This window comes from Natator depressus, chromosome 14, assembly GCF_965152275.1.
Source record: "Natator depressus isolate rNatDep1 chromosome 14, rNatDep2.hap1, whole genome shotgun sequence".
Lineage (NCBI taxonomy): Eukaryota > Metazoa > Chordata > Testudines > Cheloniidae > Natator > Natator depressus.
This window is the reverse complement of record NC_134247.1, coordinates 4,746,724-4,767,745: the sequence shown is the minus strand read 5'-3', so window position 1 is coordinate 4,767,745 and position 21,022 is coordinate 4,746,724. Positions and strand designations below refer to the sequence as shown.

At 43.8% G+C, this 21,022-nt stretch overlaps 1 long non-coding RNA gene across 1 annotated transcript in view; it reads right to left on the bottom strand.

Annotated features, from left to right (window-relative positions):
* Positions 1 to 21,022, bottom strand: part of LOC141998630 (uncharacterized) — a 630,544-nt gene that overhangs the window by 192,969 nt on the left and 416,553 nt on the right. The window lies entirely within an intron of this gene.

Below are 21,022 nucleotides of genomic sequence, written 5' to 3'. Positions count from 1 at the left end.
TGGGTGGTGATCAGAAGTTATGCTGGCTACTCAATGGCTCTTATGAAAAGAATTGGCAGTTGTGAGATGTTTGCTTCAGAAACCTGCCCTCACACCACACGTTCCATCCAATGGATTTTAAAATTCTTTAAAAGGTGGGTAACTGTGTATTTAACTGTATTTTGCAGGTGGGGAAATTGCAGCACAGAGAGGTTGCATGTTTTGTTCAAAGTCACATAGTGAATGAGCTGGGAATAGAACCTAGGTCTTCTGATTCCCAGGCACTTGCTTTAACCACCACAGGCAAAGAAAATGAACCACTGTCTCATCCTTAGACGTACGCTCCCTAGCACAGTGTCAAGGCATATTGGCTGCTTGGTACATAGGAACTGGCTCTGCTTCAGAAAGTGCTGTGCCTGTTCTTCAGATCGAGGATTTTAGTCTCCAAAGCTGTTGATCTGAGGTCTTCCACAAGCAATAAAAGCCTTAAAATGAAACTGGGAAGATGTTAAATAAAAACAACCATCTGAGCACCTAAATAAGGTTTTATTTCAGAACAGATTCCATCTCACTCTAGTTCAAGTAGCTGATCTCAGGCAAGCCTCACAGTGCCTGTTACCAGGTATAGAGATTTCTTATTCTGATCCAGTTTGCTTTTCTCGAGCAGGTGAGCCCAGGGGTTGGCATCCCATTAATGCACCTGGTGGAGCTGTGGACATGACAGTCCCCTGGTCCATCTCAGCTGCACGGGGTTGCATTGTGCAGGAGTCCAAATGCATAGTCAAGGTCTGTGTATGCATAAAGCTATTCTGCAATTCCACAGTTCACCTCGATGGCAAATGCAGCCATCCTGGGCTTTGAACAGCAGATAAGTGAATTCCCGCAGCCATCTAAGAGACTCAGCTCACCACTGCAGTGGGTGGATTACTTTACGTTCTTACTGTAAGGGAAAGCTGTTCTTTCAAGTAGGTTCTGATCACTGAATAAGCTTAGTTTTTGAATGCTAATTTTCCCTGATACCATGTGTATCTCCCCTGTAGTTTTGTAATATCTGCAGATCCTGTTTATGTTATGCACACACACACGCACACACACACAATACTATAGATAGGGTGACCAGCCCTCCCAATTTTAAAGGAACAGTCCCATATTTAAGCCCTCCTGCACTTAAAAATGGACAAACTGTCCCATATTTTCTGTCTTTCCCCCATCAGTACTGGCGGTTCTTGCTGCTGACTGGATCCCTGCTCGCCAGCCACCCGCCCACCAGCAGCGAGTGGGGTGGGGAGGTCCAGTGGCTGACGATGGGGGTCGCTGTGCAAGGCTGGTGGTGGGGCAAAGCTGCAGCACGCAAGGCCAGCCGCTCTCCCTGCTGGTCCATCAGCGCAGCCCCCGCTGGGTGCCAGCTCTCGGCCAGCAGGGCCCCACACCCCATCCTCGGTCAGTCACCACCACCACTGCCCCCTGTGTGAGAGCAGTGAACGGGAGCATGTGTGTCAGCTCTCCCAGTGTTACGGGGGAGGTACAGGGGTGTGTGTCATCTCTCCCCGTGGGGGGGTAGGGATGTGTGTGCCCTGTGTAAACCCGAAAGCCTTAAAGATAAGAAGGTAAATTAAAAGAATCCAACTATGCAGTATTTCTTTTTAACGGGGGCTCAGTCAACTTGATGTTAATTTGAACGTTTGTACTGCATAGTTCTGATTGATTGCCGTTGAAGTCGCTTGAATACAAGTAATTTTACCGGGTGACCCATATTTAGCACAGGGACATATGGTCACCCTAACTACAGCAAGCTTCGTAAACAGGAGTGCCCAGGCCAGATCCTCAGCTGATCAGTGGAGCTCATCAATGGCACAGCACCAGTTTCACCAGGTGCAGATCATCTGGTCCATGATGGTTTTTGCACCTGTCTTCCTGTTCTCTGTAAATACGTTAGCCACAAAGTTGAGGGCATCTGCATCACTGTTGATCTGGCCCCCCAGCTGTGATTCTTTTAATGGGAATAATATATTAAAACAAATAAACCCTTCATCATAGCTGGAAATCCATGATGGGAGAATTTGTTCTGGTGGCATCAGAACAAACGGTGCTCCATATGGCACCTTTCCGCCATTTCTGTTTTTGATGCTGTTAGTTTGTTTTGTTTCGTTTCCTCATTGTTTGTTTTTCCACAGGGATGAGTTGGCTGGAGAAGTCACCTACCCCAACATGGAAGTGCATGTGTGGGGAGAACTGGACCTCCCCATATAGCTCAGCCACTGGCATGGGGGCCCGTTGGAATCACAAGAGAGAAAATGTGCAAACAGAGTAGCTTGTCTAGGATGAGCTAGTGACACATACAGGGTCTCTCCTCCTTCTGTACCTCTCTGACCACAGAAAAAGTCCTCGCTGCGAGGGATGAAGAAAGTGATTTGGGTTAAATAAGACCCAACCTAAAGCTTTGCAGAGAATTCTAAGTCAAGTTGTTTAGTTAAGTTAGTTTTTATTATTAGGCCTTGGTACTTCCTGATTCAGACATGGTCACAAGCAAAAGGATCGAATTGCCATGACGGAGGCCTGGCTAGAAGCAAGGGACACCAAAAATCTAGCCAGAGAGCCTGCTCTTGTCAGATTTCCATCTCATTTTTACAAATATAAGAGATTCAGGTATTTGAAATAAACATCCACGTTTGGAGATTGATACAGTAACCCACTGATCGGTATGTGGTCCACAACACCCCCCTCCCATGTTTACAACAGTTTACAACAACCCCTAGCTAGAGGGGTTAGCTCTTTAGCTGAACTCATGTTCTTCACTCAGGAGATCTTGCATTCAATACTTACTGACAATCATTGGAGTTATATTGATCAACCCTCAGATCTTTTAGGGTTTTCCCTTCCCTAGCACTCTCTAAGGACTCAATTGTGAGAGATACTGGGGAGTTCAGTTGGAAATGGCAGTGATCTGCATCTCTCAGGGTCTGTGTGTCTCTCCCTCGCTCACAGGTGTGCCTTTCTCTTTCGCGCCCTTCCCCCAAACTCACAAAGGTCTGTGTTCTACAGCAGCCAGCCGAATGATAGCTGGACGTGACTAGTAGCTGTCAGCACTCTCCTGACATGTCATGGGGATTAGCCATAGCGTTTACAAAGTGCTACTCTCCATTGTCCCCCCAGCTAGGGGACTAGAGATGGGCTTGCACCGAAATCCCCAGATGTGAACGCCTCCAAGAAATTCAGATCTGGAGCTGAACTTTCTAGCTTAGGTCCATATGCGATTAAATGGTCTGACTCCAGCCTGCTTCTAGAACACTCCCCAGTCCAGAAGAAGATGCCCAAAGCCTGCACCAGAGACCACGGAAAAGCACAGGAGTCCTTCAGGCATTTTCAACGGCCTTTGGAGCAGGACCTGCGGGAACATCTCCCAGGCAGATGCTCTGCATTGTTGGATGCTGCCACCAGACTATGGAGCTGCCTATGGAGATTTTTGGGTGCAGTGTTGTATTTGTGTCAGCTCCAGGATATTAGAGACACAATGTGGGCGAGGTGATTGTACCAACTTCTGTTGGTGAGAGAGACAAGCTTTCAAGCTACACACAGCTCTTCCTCAGGCCTGGAAAATGTACTCAGAGTGTCACAGCTAAATACAAGGTGGAGCAGAGAAATTAGCATAAGTAGTTAGCACATATTCAAAGGGACCATTCAAAGTGAAGTGGCCCATTAACACCCCTGTAGTCATAGGGAAAATGGGGATTCCTGAGTTACAGGTTGTTGTAATAAACCATAAATTCAGTGTCTGTTTTAAGAACGGGATTTTTATTGTCAAGCAAAGTGATGAGCTCCCAGGCTGTCTTGCAGGATTCCTTTGAAGATGAGGACTGAACACTTTCCAAAAGACAATGTTGCTCCTCAGAGCTCAGACTGTGGACTGCATTGAATGCAGGGAAGGCTGGAAGGGGTTAATGAGCCGACAGCCAATGCACCACCAGAGAGTCAGTCGCTTGTCAGAATAAGGTGCTTCCCTTCTCCACAATAGACTCTTTACTTGCTTACCCCCATGCCCTCTTCTTTTTTTTTTTCTTTATGGAAGTTAATAAATTTGGATGCCAAGACACATTGCCCTACTATTAGAGGCTGCCTTGTCGCAGAAGGAATGGCCCCGCTCTATGGGAGTGGTTTTCTTTGTGGGGAGGGGGGCGGTCACCCATGCTTCATTCGTCTCTCTGCTGGGTGTGTTGGACAAGGCAGTTAACTGTGGTTTCCTCAGCCAAGCCAATACAAGCAAGCTATATACCACATGGATTGCTGGAAGGTCCATGGGTCATTTCATGGTATGCAATGAATCAGAGGCTCACCAGTGGACTGATGCATGGATTGGCCACGTCAGAATGTACAAGCACATCATATCAGGTCTCGTGCACTTTAAAAACCCAGACACACAAACAACACTCTTTACCCTGCTGTGGCATGCACAGAATATACGAGCAATTGTTAGGATGTCACAAAACATTTGTTAAATTGAGGGTTAGTTGCAGCTGTGACATAGCAACCTAGCTTTTCCTGGCCACCAAACAAGGCTTAACTGTCTCATTTTGGGTTTCAGAGTAGCAGCCGTGTTAGTCTGTATCTGCCGAAAGAAGAAGAGGACTTGTGGGACCTTAGTTTCTAAGGTGCCACAAGTCCTACTCTTCATTTTGGGTTGATTTCCAGAGAAGTGCTTGCTTATTCATTTCCTTTGAATCCCGGGGCTTTTGAATCCTGGCTTTTACATAACTACCACTGTCTTTTTTAAAACAAATTACATTATAATATGTGGAAGGCTAAGGTGAGCTTAAAAAATGGTAGCAAAGACTGATGCATGTGCATTGGGAATCCTCTTGTTACCCCACCGTTTATGATAATACACGTTTGCTGCGTGTGCCCCAGCTGTTAAGATCTTGTTAGGATTTCCACAGTGAACACCTACTTTATGTGATTCTGACACACACACAAATAATGGCATCAGTGTGGAAATGCCATACAGAGGTCTTAGACAATGGGGCAGTTAGACGCAAACCTCTTTGTTTTTAAAAAACTGAGGAGAGTGAAAAAAATCTCTCGGGATGGTTTTCAACTGTAGGACATCAAGAAAGGAAAAAAAGAAGTAACTAAAGACTTTGAGGTGTGACTAGACCAACCAATATTTATGATCACTTTGACTTATTCCTCTTACTCATCAATACTCACAATTCACTATGCAAGCCATAAGATTAGCCTGGACTACCCACCTTTGTAAACAGTGCTGGTGTCAGCAGAGGTGGTGACAAGAATCATGGATTTGATACAATACTGGATGGGAAGCCAATGGAGGGATTCAAAGAGGGGTGTTACATGATCAAACCGACAGGCAAGGAAGATGAATTTAGCAGTCAGATTGTGTATGGATTGAAGGTGTGTAATGAATTCTGTAAGACTTCTCATGTACTTAAAGTTAGGCACATGCATAAGGACCTTGTTGTTACAGGGTTTTCTAGTGTATAGAAAATGGGTAGTTTGTGAGCCTTCTAGCAGGCATCTCTGTCTTCTGTAGCAGAAGCCACCTAGCCAGAACCTAACAGAGCATCAGTGTATATATGTAACTAGGGTTTGTATGATTGTGTATAGTTCGTAAGCTCAGTTATATGAAATCTAACTGCTTCCAGGCAGTTTCCTTATATTTTTAATGTTGTGTAAAGAGCAAAGACTAATCAAAACAATTTGTTTTGTGACTAACCAAATCTCAGCTACAAACCTGGGCTTCGATTTCCACAAATACCAATATGAACAAAATGGTTCTCGCCCACACATTCATGAAAAGCAAAAGATGAGGGTCCCGACGAAAGTCTCTTTAGAATCTGAAAACTCCCCACCCACTAAGTCTCAGCTCTTTTGCTGAGCACCCTGCTGTGTGAGGTGGAATTGGAATTTTCCCTGACTCCATGGGCTCAGACACATGCTGTGAGGAGGGAAGGAGGCGGCATTACTTCATGGAAGGACTGGTGAATTTGCTTGTGATTTAGTTGGTTTGAGGTTTACTTCCTACATAACAAACATCTTGTTTTGTGGCCTGACAATAAGAGATACTTAAAACACAGTTTGTTCCTGCCATGTGCTTTGCGGTCAACTGGAGGGAACCCAGCCAAACTGCCACTCTGTAGTCAGATTGCCTCCTACTTACGGTCATTGAACACGATACCATGGGCATTGGCAAGTTTCACAGAGCTCTTCATTAAGTTCCAGTCATCTGCTTTTATTCCAAGACAGTAAAATTGCTATTCATTTCCTCTATTAACATGCTTATCTGTGGTTAGACATGAGCAGCTGTGCAAAGATGGAATGAAAGCGGAAAAGCCAAAGGAATTGCTCTCATCTGAAGAAGCAGCTGCTAAGCCATGTACTGTGCTACAGAATGGCAGTGGTTCCACTCAGTGTAGGTGTGTTTTTAGCCTCTTGATGGACAGGACAGTCTTACAGACTGTTTACCTTCTGGCACAAGACAGGCAAACTAGTATGAAAATGAATACTCAGCTTGCAGATTTCACTCAAGGCCCCCAACTGTGGGCTGCCAGTGGGTGACCTCAAATTTAGTGTGAAAAATGGAAGAGGAAATGGCCTTGTTTTTCTAACATTCAACATTAGCTAAAATTGGGATAATCGTCAGCTGCCAGAAAAAAAGTCCCCTCATTTGACTACATTATGGACTTGTATTATGGTAAGATCTACAAACCCCATCCCAAGCTGGGGCCCCTGAAGACACTGCAGTCTAAATAGACAAGACAGACAAAAACTACCTGTAAACCCAACTTCTTCATTGGAGCTATATGGTAGCAAAGCTTTTAAAAAGATACCAGGCACCCGTAATGCTGGGAATGTCACATTCCAGGCTTGCTCGATATCTTGATGTGATCCCCTCCATGACAGATTCAGGTTCTGCAGAATGCAAGCCATTATTCAACCTAAAACCCAAACAATTTCTATCCCTCAAGGATCCAAAGGCAACCTTGTGAATTAGAACATACACAATTCTGTCTTTGACTGAAACCAGCTTAATTAGAGCTATGGATTTTCTCTGTTCTTCTCAGTGGGGTATCTACTCTGAAGTCTAATGATGACAGAACAGGGGTCATGCTTTCAAGAAGTTTAGGATTATAATTTTGCAACATGCACCTAATCTGTGTTTGTAGTTCCCACAAGAGGCCATGACAGCGGGGTAATTCAACACAAAAATGACAAACAAAATGCAGAAATAGATATGAGGTAACTTTTCCAAAAGTGCCTAGAGAACCTGATTTTTAAAGGTATTTTGCTGTCTTTGAAAATCAGTCCCTAAGTGATTTAGAAGCTTAAATCCTATTGACTTTCAATGAGACTTGGGTGCCTAAATATCTGGGTCACTTTTGAAAATGGGACTTAGGCACTTTTGCAAGTTTTGCCTGTGGTCTTCAAAGTATCCAGTTTTATTTTTGCCCACAAAATGATACCAAATATATCAGTATCTTAATTACCCCAAAGCTTAGTCTAGGACTTTTAAAGGCATTTATGGGAGTTAAGCATTCAAACCCCATTAAAATTCAGTGGGAAAGGGTCTTTATAATTTCCTGAAGCTTTTCTTTCAAAAATTGCAACTTTAGTCACTACCTGGGCTCGTGGATATGGCACAGAAGATTTTAGATCAGTTCCTGGTTCTCCCACTGCTTTGCTGGGAGGACCTCGGGCAAGTCAAGTCTCCCTGTGCTTCAGTTCCCCATCTGTCAAATGGGGATAACGGCACTGACCGCCTTTGTAAAGCACTTTGAGATCTTTAGATGATGAGAGCTAGGTTTTATTGTTATAGTGGCCTCATTCTCTCCGTGATCTGTGAGCAAACAAATCCCGCAGTCACATCAATAGGCTATATGCTTAGGTCTGAGGGTAGTATATGGCCCTGTTTAAATGATTCTACCCCAGACTAACGTAACCCTTGCCACAGGATGTTATTGACACCACTGCTTTGTGAGGAAGAGGGCAAACTTTGCAAGGGGAGATATTTAAAAATCATAGAATTGTAGGGCTGGAAGAGGCCAGTGGAGAGGTCATCTAGTCCAGTCCCCTGAACTTACGGCTGGACTAAGCATTATCTAGAAGTGCCCAATCTCCCTTCTCCTCAAAAACCAGTGGGATTTTCCCAACACTCCTTGGAGCTGGCACTATCTTGCTCATTTGAAGCCTGATCGAAAACTCACTGAAGTCAATAGAAAGACTCCCATAGACTTCAGTGGATTTTGGATCAGGCTCATTAGGAACATGTCTTGTTCGATGACTTTCATGCTTTGCTGGGACGTGGCAAGCCTGGAAAAACCCAACCACTTCCTTGTGCTCACCCGAGAGCTCCAAATTGGATTAATATCCTTATCTGATCGGGGAGCATTTTTCCGTACTGGTAATGGAACCAGAGGGGGTTTCAGCTTCGGGGCTGCCAATCTTTTTATGATTTAAAAGTGATACTTTTAATATTTTGTTACTTCCTAAAGTGGGTTAAACTAGATTAGGAAAAATTAGCACCTTGCAGTTATGAACTCTGATTTCACTGGGATGCTTGTTATTCCCCTTTCAGGAGTCGTTCCTTTCCAAGGTCAAGAGTGCACAGTAGCATGCTGGAAGTGTTGGATTAAAGTGTTGATAAAGTCAGAGAGTTTAAGACCAGAAAGGAACCACCAGCTCATCCAATCTGAGCTCCTCTATAGCACAGCCCACCAGCCCCACCCAGATCCACCCCCTCACCGGTTCTCAGAGCCCAGGCTCCCGCCTGAGCCCAAACATCTATGCTGCTATTGTTAGCCCCATAGCACAAGCTCAAATCAGTCAATCTGGACTCTGAGACTCACTGCTGGGGGGAATGGGGGGAATTTCTACAGTGTAGATGTACCCTTAGATCCCTACATGCCTATGTCACTTCTGAAAATGGGAATTAAGCTCCTAAGGCACTTTTGAAAGTGTTACCCTACTTATCAATCAATTTCTGTGACTATTTCTTAGCCTGCAGGTGGTGTGAAAGCAGTTCCTTGCGAGCGGAGCTGGTTGGAACATATCTAAAAAATTGACATTTTGATGAGAAATAAGTGGGGGGGGGAAAATGTTGTTGAACTTTTTCATGGAATTCCACCCCCTCTTCCCTCCCCCCCAGTTTTTTTACCAGGTCTAGTAACAAGTATTTGGTTTTTGAAACAGGGAGCTGAGTTAGTTAGTGTAGATTGGATGCAAACTCTGATTCTGATCTGATTTCTACTCGTATAAGAGACAAGTTACCATCAAAATGTCAACATTTGCAAATAATTCCCATTGTGGTGAGGATGTATATAGTGCCCTTTCACAGGAACTCTGAGTTATTCAATGGAATGCCCACTGCAGGGATCCTGGATTTTAACAGTTAGAGGACCTTGTAAACCACGTGGTACATGGAATTACTTTGCCCTGGTATTTGCATATGAAATATGCTGATTACTATGTGAGTAAAAAGAACTTGAAGATAACTGATGCCTACAACTGAAATTTCGACAAAGGCTCCTTAGAACAGCTGAGACCCTTAACCTACAATACGTTAGAGATCCTTGTAAAGGAAAACAAAAAGTGGGCAGGGAAAAAAACACTGGGTGACTTTCTCCCCTTGCCACAGACTGAGACTCAAATAGGTCACAGTGTTCCTACTGGAAACAAAATTAATATTCGTATATGTTTATTCAAAAAATGCTGTTCTCGGCATTTTCATAGAAGTCAAGCAATCCGTCAACATAAAGGGCAAAGGCAACATTGTTTTGAATGTTTTATTATCAATTTCCACCAAGGGAAGTAGCCTCATGCTGTTATCTGCCCCTGTTTTCTCTTGCTGTAAGGAGACTGCTGTGGATGACTGTGGTCTCTGTGCTGCCTTTTCGGCTGGCCAGGGCAATACCATGGCTTTAGAAAGGCCTTCTTGTAGAAATTGGTCAGTTTCTATTGTTTGCATTTGGTCTGCAGCCAGTGGTTGGCAGACATCTGCCTATTGTGGCTGTTCAGTGGGCGCAAGCTAGGTGTCCCTCAGTCGTTTGGGTTTGGGAAAGCCTTGCGAGGGGAAAGAGTAGCAGGGATTTCCCATGTGAAATCCAGATCACACCATTTGTACAGTGTATGTTACTAATGGCAAAGCCAAAGTGACGTATTTGATTATTAATCAGACATCTAAAAAATCAGTCGGTGACAAATCATAGAAATGATTTTCATGACATTCAACACAAAGGCAGAGACGATGGCATCAGCAATGCTCAGCAGAAGTCAGTTTGGAGTTCTGGTCACTCTTTGCCTCTGCCTATCTATCTTAGGCACTTCTGAAAATCAGGAACTAGGTATTTTTGCAGCCTGGTTACCATACCTAAGAAATCATGCCCACATCCTGCAGGCATAAGTGGGGCTCAAACTCCTGACCCGGAACATCAATAGCTCAAGACCCGAGCTAAGGAAGCAACTCTGCTGGCTATGCATAAATAGGAGGCATGAGCTTCACTCAGGACAACCACTAGAGGGAGACAGGATCTCACATGTTATCGTATTGGATGTACAGAAAATAGCATAAATAAGAACATCATACATAGAACCAGCTTAATTATAGATTCAACAAAGTGTAGTCACAAAATAAAAATGTGTATGAACTAGAGATTGAAATTTGGATCCAAATTTCCTCAAAGTTTTGGATGATTGAGATCCAGGGCTCCAATTCTAGGCCACGTAAATTGCAGGCATAATAAACCACAGACTATCATTATAGAGTGATGATAAATGGGTTTGTGATTAAGGAGCTCCAGGGTCTGAATTCACCCTTGGGATCACTGAATAGCACAGTGACAACCGAAAAGCCCTAGGTGGCCTTCGCTCTATTATAGCAGCAATTTCCCTGGAGTCAGCAAACGGGATGATGGGTTCTTTCGCCTGGCACATCAAAGGATGGTTTGTTGAAGTCTGAGGGCCTGATTAAGCCGAAAGAAGAAAGGGATTTTCTTAAAATCTACTGCCTATAGTAATGGACCTAGAAAAGGGCATGCTTCTGCTATTGGGGCTCTTCCATGTGAATGGAAGAAACCAAAGCTGTAACAAACATGTTAACAATTGTCCCTAGCAAAGAGTGGATTTTCACCCAATCTGTTTTAGGGTTTTATACACCATCCATCACTATAGCATAACCATTTTAGGTTCTTGTTCTACATGTCCATGTCATCCTTTTTATAGATGCCTAACATTGGAATCTGCTCTCAGTTGTTGGAATCTGCATAATGGGACCCTTTCAATTTTTTTTTCCAGTTTGTATTGCCATCTTACTTTTTGCTTAAATATATCTGGTTTAGGTTTTGGACTCAGAGCGTTTCCCTCTGTTCTTACTTCTTCTGTTGCTGCGTGGGGCATGGTATAAGATCTGTGTCTGAGTTAATGCATTGGCTTTGGCAACAAGCATCTGATTGGCTTGTTGAGCATAAAGGAAAGGATCTTGGGCAAGGAATTTTGATTGACAGGCAATGTGAAACACCAGTATGTCAGGAAAGTTCTTCTACCATTATCAGCAGTGTATGGGTCTTTGCAGTGTAGCAACACATTATTCTGCTATGAAATAGTCATGGATGAATCATTATTCTGCTGTGAAATAGTCGTGGATGAATCAGTGTTCACATTTCCACTTGACTCTGTAAAACTAGATCATCAATCTCATAAAAAATGCTCTTGCAAGAGATTTCTGGAAATACTGTAATAGACTGTCTTGTGGTAGTGGCTCGTTCTTAGTGTTTCCATTTTATTTCTGTACGCTTGAAATGCAGTCTTCAATTTCTGTCATTGCACAATCAGCAAGATAGGGATATTCTCTCAGTGGACTATTTATTGCCTTGTCACATGGTCTTTGGGGTAGACCACTGGAGTCCAGTGTTCTGGGTTTGATTCCTGGCTCTGTCATAGATTTCCTATGTGGCAAATCACTTAATCTCTTTGTGCCTCAGTTGCTCATTTGCAAATTGGGAATAACAACACTTCTTTTCTCCCATCTTTCATCCATCTTGCCTGCTTACAATGTAAACTCATCTGGTTGGAGATTGTCTTACTTTATGTATGTCCAGATTATTGCTGGGCTATTCTAAGATACATAATTATAATTTTATTGTTTCCCATCCCAGCACAGAGCAGAATGGTGCATAAAAATGAGGAAATAATTGGAGGAGGCAAGGGGAGATTATTATAAAAACTTTTCTAATATTAACCTACCTTTTTCATATTCCCAAAGATTTGTTTCAAGTTTTAGGCAAATGTTTCAACAATGTGCTTTTATTTCCTTTGAAAATAAGTTTGCCGATCCCAATCAAAACCATTTGTAACAAAAACGATGATACATTGAGCAACAGAAGTGTGAATACCTTGCCAGGTTAAGTGTTGATTTATAAACCTGTATCGCCCTTGGTTTCAGAGTGTTTTTTATCCGTCTGTACTCACCTAGAAAAGATGAACATCTGCATGCACAGCTATCACAAGACACGGCTGCTTTGCTGACTCTCAGGAAGTGCCAATGTAAAATGGGTGTAACCTTCTTCTCCAGCTTGCCCTCAGAAAAGTACATGAAACACATCAGCCCTTGTTGCTTCCATAAGCTGGAAGGAGGTTGTGATTCCAGGTCTACTCTGCTCACAGCACGACATGCCCTGGGTCAGTCCCAGCAATAATGTTTTTAAACAATATTAGGTTATTCTTGGCAATTGATTGTGACATTTTTTTACCAATCGGGATATGAGAGAAACTTCTAATAAAAAGAAGTGATACGATAACAGAACTGGAGCTCAAAATATTCTCAAGTGCAAAGAAGTCTAGTTACTCTGTGGGCGAAGGGGGAAACTGAGTCAGGTCCCAGCTACAATTTGTCTTAAGAGTTTAACTCAAACATACTGTTAATTTCACAGTTGGAGACCCCAAGTCTAATTGTCATGTGTTCAAGGGGGACTTTGCAGTGGTAGATGAGACAGATGTTGCCAGGATATTTTCTCAGCTTCCATCCATTATCAAATTATTGCCATTTAATATATTAATTGCAATAATAAAACCTGACTTACTAATAACCCCCCAGTTACAGTGAATGTTGGATTTGTTGGATTTCTTTCTTTTTTTGAAATTTACCTCCAAGCTAAATGCACTCGCTCTCTGTAGGTATACATATATATATATTTAATGTATATTTTTGAAGTACATATTCGTTGACAAACTCATTTAGTTCTGCTCATTGATATAGCATCTGTATATTTTCTTCGGCAGTGCAAAGAGCTAATCTGGCTCTCGTTAACACTTTTCTTTCTTTCACCCTTAGTGTCTTTGTTTATTTGATTGTTATGTCTATCTTTCTCCAGATTTTCCCCAGTCTTTTCCTTGCTCCCATTCCTATTTATTTTTCCCCTCCACTTTCTTTGTTTCTGTCTGCTCTTCTCTACTCAGGTTCTACTTCCCCCTGCTTTTTTACTGATCTGGCTCTCTGACTTCTTGTTTTGCTTCATTTTTCTTCCATCTCTTTGTCTGTTTTTCTTATTATCTGTTATTTGCATTGTGGTTGCACCTCAGAGCCCCAGCCATAGACTAAGCCTCCATTGTGCTAGGTGCTGTACAAACATGGAACCAATAGATGGTCCATTTCCCAAAGAGTTTAACATCTAGGTATAAGACAAGAGACAACAGATTGATACTGACCAACAAAGAGATGGGGGAGCACAAGCAGGTAACTAGACAATACGGGTCAGCATGACATTCAATGATTTCAGCGCACCGGCTGCCTGACCATTAACCTGTCATGTGTTACTATGCAGGGCAGGGCTGATGAGAGGGGGAGGAGGGGGACAATTGTTCTGGGGCCCTGAACATCTGTAACATCCGTGTAAATGGGGTGAAATGAGCAGGTGGGGCCTCAGCAAACACGATGTACTGGGACCCCGGATTTCTCTTGATGGGCCTGTTACCAAGACTATCCTTCCTTTCTACGAGGGCTATTTTTGAAAGGCCTCATGGAAGAGGAGGCATCTGAAGGAGGTGGTTTGGTGCATTCGGAAAGGAGAGACTGTGCCAAGTTTAAAAGGCATCGTGGAAGGAAGCACAGAATAAAAAGGGAGCAGGTCGGAGGGTTAGGTGAGATGACTGATGGGCACAAAAGGGGAAGCAAGAGAAAATGAGTGCAGAGAAGTCACAAGGGCTGAGTTATGCCACGAAGGTGGTGACAAGGAGTTTGAATGTGATGCAGAAAGCAAGAAGAAGCCAAACTTTCTATGTATGTATCCTAGGAATTTTTAAAGCACCAATCACTCACGGTTGCTGACAAAGAGGGGTTCAGAGCAGCAGGAGAGGAAGACAATTTCAGCTGAAACCTTTCAGATAAACTATAAAACTTTGGCCCTGCCAGTGCAGGCTTGTTCCTTGCAGTGTATTTTCCAGTGCTTTGTCCGGCTAAGACTGAACAATAATAAGCTTTGCTCTAGCTCTCAGGCATGTGGTTACAGAATGATTTCTGCAGCTCACAGACAAAAAAACAAGATGATATGGGAGTAGGAAAAGGAACTATCTCAACAACTCCTGCTGTTACAGCTTTACCAGCCTCACGTGGTTCTGTTCCACTCCAGCCATTTCAGATTATTTTTTAGGATTTAAAAATACCCAGACATCTGCACAGAAAGCGTCATCTGGTTCTTCAGAACCATTTCCAGCAGGCTTTTCCCCAGTTCTTTTGTTGTTGTTGTTGTTTTTCGTTCAGAAATGTATCCTATTCCATGGCTAGTCCCCTCAAGACTAAAATAACTCTCTTTGGCCAGCCTGCAAGTTAGTGCAGCATTCAGGGCTTGCACAGAACAGCAGTCAATCACTTTTGCAGTTGTGATAGGGAAGTGACCCTGAGATAAACCTGCACCACCAGAGTGTGAGTGTTTCCAGTGGGCGAGCTGGAAGAACCAAGAACTGACCCAAACTGAACCAGAGGTGGAACGACGTTTAACGATTTTAGCCCCTCATTGTTTCTGCTTTACTCCAGGGCCTTAAAGCAGGTGTAAAGAACATTTACACTCATTATAGGCCACTAAAGCCTGAGAGGTGTAAAGGGACCTCAGCGTAACAGGGAATCAAACCCAGAGCCTGTCGTGATAGCGGCCAGAATTGTCCATTCTCCATGAGAGACTGTTCTCAGAGTGACCCCGTCACAGGCTCTCTTGAAGCCTCTGGACCAGTGGTTCTCAAACTTTTGTACTGGTGACCCCTTTCACAGAGGAAGCCTCTGAGTGCGACCCCCCCTTATAAATTAAAACATGTTTTTATATATTTAACACCATTATAAATGCTGGAGGCAAAACAGGTCTGGGGTGGAGGTTGACAGCTCGTGACGCCCCCATGTCCTAACCTCGCGACCCCCTGAAGGGTCCCGACCCCCAGTTTGAGAACCCCTGCTCTAGACCACTCCAGTCACTCACGGGCTAAGGGCTCTCAAGCTCCCAACAGTAATATGTCTAGAGGCATCACAGTCTTCAGTGCTGTGGAAAACAGAGAAGACAGAGCCAGCAGCTGGAGAAGCTTATGTGCTGAAAGGCAGCTCCAGGGAAATGCAAATTCCAAGCAGCTTCTGCAATGTGCGGATTAAAATCAAGGACACTTGGGGCACTTGACACCTTGCTGGATCATCTCAGTTGTCTTGGATCACACTGCAGTGCCTCTCCCAGCCTCTCCCATTTTCCAAGCTCTTCTTTTTTTTCTCTCCAGTCTCTCAAGTTCCTTTGTAGTCCCCCACCATTTTTACCCATAGCTAATTAATTATGCCTGACTCAGCACTTGATCTATCTTAGACACTTATATGGCTCACCCCCTTTAGTGTATTTTTCCCCACAACATCCCCGGGAGGCAAAGCAGTGCTCCTATCCCCATTGTGCAAATGGGGAACCGAAGCACGGACAGACCCAAGATCACTCATGAAGCCTATGGGAGAGCAGGGAATTGAACCAGGGTCTCCTGAGTCACTGGTTTACCCCTCAACAACCCGATTCTTTGAAGAAGCATGAAGTGGCCTGTGAATCACAGACTGAAGGATGCTCTGAGTCCCCCCCAGTACCAGTCTGGAAGATGCTGATGTTTGAACCATAACCCCTTTTATGACCTTATGTGAGGCACCCAAGGAGAAGGGCAGCACGAGCCGGTTTTGTTTGGAAGTCGATAATGCTAGACTGAGCAGGATACTCCACTGATGTAGACTAATGGCTCTGCCATTGCGGTGCGACAATCTGCGCTTGCTGCCCCAGTGTAGAGCAGTGGTTTTGTCTTGGAATACACATTTCAGCAGAAGGCTTTAGGGATGAATCATTGCATGTGCGGGTTGGTGGCTATGCCTGGTTTACAGCCCATTATACATTTTTTCAGTGCCAAGTTGGCAGAGATTTATGCTCAGCTCCCCCCTCCCCCCGCCAACTCTCCCTCCAGAAATATAAAATCTTTCAGCAAAGGCAGCCATTCAGCTTTTCACACTCACTGAAGAGAAGAAAAAATCAGGGTGTCCTCCTCTTCTGGTCTGCCTTTGCTTTCTTCTTCCCCTCCCCCAGCCCCCCGCCCCCTGCACCCACCCTCAAACATTTATTGAAAGAAAACCCCTTCCCTCCTCTGGTGGCTGACACATCGGTGCTAAAATGTAGCTTGCTCATAAAAGGGGAATCAGAGAGAGACGCGCTCACCCCAAAAGACAAGAAGTGGCTATTTGCAACAAAAATGATGCTTAATTTTAGGAAAGGGTGGATTCCGTTTTCCAACAGCCTCCACCTCTCCTCTCTTTAGAAAAGAGATTGCTCTGAAATTAATCTCGGGGAAGTTCAATGTAAAATGCATTTATCTAAATCAGAGAGTGCACAGAATCTAATCCATTCGTTTTGGATTTCTACCTTAGGCCTTGTCTACACGAAAGGGAAAAGTCGATCTAAGCTACACAATTTGAGTTACGTGAATAGCCTAACTCAAATCGACATAGCTTAGATCTACCTACCGCGGGGTCCACACTACGTGACATCGACAGGAGACACTCTCCCGTCAACTCCCCTTGCTCTTCTCGATTGGGAGTCAACGGGAGAGCGATTGGCGGTTAATTTAGCGGGTCTTCACTAGACCCGCTAAATCGACCGCCGATGCATTGATCACCACAGCATCGATCCTCCAGTAAGTGTAGACAAGCCCTTAGAAATGGCAACTGACCTGTGTATGTAGAATTTTCCAGGGCAGGTCTACACTTAAAACACTGCATAAGCACAGCAGCACAGATGCCGCTGTAATGAAGATGCTCTATGCTGATGGGCAAGAGCTCTCCCGTCAGCATAGTTAATCCACCTCCATGAGAGATGGTAGCTATATCAGCGGGAGAACCTCTCCCCCGGCATAGCGCTAGCTACACCGGTGCTTAGGTTAGTATAAAGGCCACTCAGAAGTGTGGAGTTTTTACACCCCTGAGCGATGCCATTATACCAAAGTAATTCTATAGTACGGACCTGTCCCCAGTCTGTTCAGGATCTGAGGAACACCCGGCTGAATGAAGTGACATACCTAAGATGATAAGAAGTAACATGCCAAGGTCTGGTCTACACCATTTTTGGTAAAGTTAAGCACATGTGGGTTTGCAGAATCTGGGCCATTTTGTGCTGTACTTTAAATGCCACAGCAGAATATAAATAGTCTTTTTCAGTATTTTATTTCCATCTAGTCAGTTTTGCAGGTGCAAATTGTGTTGACATCTTAGAAGCAAATTATAGTTTCTGTTCTAATATTTTAGGACATACTTTACTCATTAAAGACTATTTTGTATCCAAAATGGCGGGACCGTAATATAAATACAAAATAATAAGAATGACACGGATGCATTTTCAAAGCAGCCTGATGAAAATCCCTGTGTAGGGCCTGTAAAGAGATGAGGAACTTCCACTGACATGAAAGCAATCTTCCCATGCACTTCCCATGAAGGACTCAGCACCTCTCAGGACCAGATTGTAAGGGGGACTTGAGGGTTCCTTTTGTTTTTTATCATCCCCTTTATAAAGCATCTTCCATGGATGTAAACATTCAGCACATGTGAGTAGTCCGGTTGGTTGGCCAGCCAGAAAACTAACCATGGTGGTCGGTGGTAGTGATGTATTTGACTAACGGAGGTTAGATTTCTCTGCCTCTCCACATCTCTTTGTCTTAGACAAGAGGAGGGGAAAAGTCCTAACTTCCAGACAGCCATGAAAAAAAAAATAAACATGCATGTAAATGAGAGGTTATTTGGAAGAGAGTTTGTGGATATTGGCAGGAAGAACAGCAAAACTTATGACTCTCCTTTTTTTTTTTTTCATCATCGTCTTCTTTTCTTTTTCTCCTCTCAGGGCCAATGGAGATATTTTTAAAGCCAGGAGTTTATTTTTTTGACCAAATTGTTATGGCAAAATGGGGAAATGAACTTTTCATTTAGTTGGGAGGCATCGCATGATTGGCAAGTGCGAACGGCACAGGGATCCGGGACTTGAGCCATGGATGTTTTAGGTCTTTTGGGGGAGGTTGTTGCCCCTTTTACATCTGCTAACCTTGTAGGCAGAGAGTGTGAACGCTCCTGAAGTGGTGTGGAACATGCACCCTTGCCTGTCGTCTGTCAATGCTCTCTATAAAGGAGGCTACTTCACAAAGGTGGCAGCAAGGCTCAGGAGCCTTGGCTTTCTAGCTCGAGCTGCATCAGCTCATGAATTGGTGGGAGAACTAGGATTAGAACTGGGGAGTTCCTCTGCCACTGAGTTCATGCCACTGAACCATGCTTCCCCAGGAATGACTGGTGACAGGTCTGGGGTGAAAGGCTTCATTTCCCAGGCTATTGCCAAAATCATCATATTGAATTGGATCATTGGCCTGTCTTCCTCCATCCCATCAGGGGGAAAAATCTGCAGTTGAGTATTTAGTGCCCAAATCAACTAACACCTTCAGAAAATTCCCACGGGTGTAAATAAAACCATTCATAGTAGAACTTTGTTGACCAAAACTGAGGCTCTCCATCCATTTGCCAGGTAAGCTACACCTGTCACTGTGCAAGGTAACAATGAACTGTCAGGACTGACAGGTTTGTGTGGAATGGAGGCAAATTAGGGTCAATAGCAACGGCGGTTCTATGCACTGAGGCACAGTGGAAAAGCTCACAAGGGCCTGTCCTTTAATGGTGAAGCTCACCCCTCTGTAGCAGATCAGCACAAGACCTATGCATCATCTAAGTGGTACATATAAGTCTTGTGCTGGCTCTCTATATACAAGTGAATTTCATCACGGGTCCTCGGAAAGCAAGTGGGGAGTGGTGGATTCCCCCTCTTCCTGCAGGGTTTCCCATCCGTACGAAGCACCTTGAGATGCTTGTTATGAAAGATGCTCTTTAAATATAACAATGATTGTAACAGACCTGACCAGAGAAGTCATAATGTTCCACGCAATGGATGGTTGGGGAATGAGTAGCAGTGGTTATGGAGGGCTTTTTTAACACCAGATGCTGGTTTCTCTTTCGGCTGCTCTGAGGTTCTCCATTTGGGAACAATCAGCTTCTTCCTGCACCAGTGAAGTCAATGAGAGCTTTGGCATTGATTTCAGTGGTCAGCTCCTTATGTTCCCCATGGTCAGTGCACACTCAAGCTCCTCCTCTGTGCCTGATCCATATCGTTAGCTCAAGCTGGAGCAGGTCCTGGGTTGTGGGGGTTTTTTGCCTCTGGAAGTCTTCAGTTCAATCCCTGGTGTGTCAGCCAAGATGGTGGGCATCGCACATGCACACAACGTCCTTCATCCAAGCATCTCCAAATATTAAATATTTAAGCCTCACAAGGCATCACTGAAGTTGGTAATATGCTACAAACAAGTAGCAAATAGGATAGTCAGGTTACTAAGCAAGTTATGTAGATTTCCTTGAGTCTCCACTGTCCAAGTGACTCTGCCTAGCTCCAAAGAGAACAGGCTTATGGATAAATCCAATCTGTTCTAAGCATCCATCGCATCCCTACTTAAGTAGAAAACAGACATCAGGACTTAGGAAAACTTTAGCATTGTCCTATGTTAGTCAGGAACTTATATCATAGGGGCTGCTGGTGGGGAAACTTTTTAGCATGACTTTGAACAACCATTTAAAGCCCAAGGCCTGAAAAAGCTTAGTTAAGGGGGAGCGACCAGGAAAATCAGAGTATATGAAAATTGATTTATTCTCTAATAATGGTTGTAGCTGCAGCCCCAAAAAATGTTTATTTTCTTTTAATTTAGTATTTGGATCAACTTTAACCAGCTTCTCTTTCTTATTTTAACCTCTGTATACATTCTGAACGTAATCTTAAAAGGTTTAATTCTACTTTTTCTTATAAATATACATATCCCTGTACATCCTGGCTTCTGCTCTGTTCCAGCTTTCATGCAGTCTTAAAGCTGTGGGTATGAGAGTCCTCTCTGGAGCTTCTGTGGTCTGGAAAAGCCTTCCTGGATCCCTGTGTCATTTGACCCTTCCATCTCACTGCAGATTGAGTACCTCTTTACTCCCTTGTCTATAACTCTTACCTTTTCTCCCCTTGCTCTTGCTTACATCTTTTAGTGTATTATTTAACTCTGCAAAGTCTTTCCGGATGCAATTCCAAATTGTAGAGTGTGTGCATGTGTGTCAGCCCACAAATATGTCTATAATTTAAGAGTAACAAATGAGAGACACGTCAGAATAATTTATTGTAAAACTTAATGAGTCTCTTGTTAAAATCTGGTTTATTGGTGGAGGTACAAATTCTGGGCTAATATAAATCACAGAGGGAAATAAAGAAACAATCCATTTCCACCTACAAGATAAACCAACTTCACATTTAAAGTGCTCTCCGCCTTGATCCACCATTTCAGATAAGCTAATATATGGCACTGTTAAGTGCCCTGGTCTGCCTCTAACCACTGATTAACTGATGGAGCTGTGACCCATCTGTTAAGCTCTCAGAGATGCCTCCCCCACTGAGTCTGATAGCTTCCAGTCCCCGTGACCCTATCTCTCACAGGA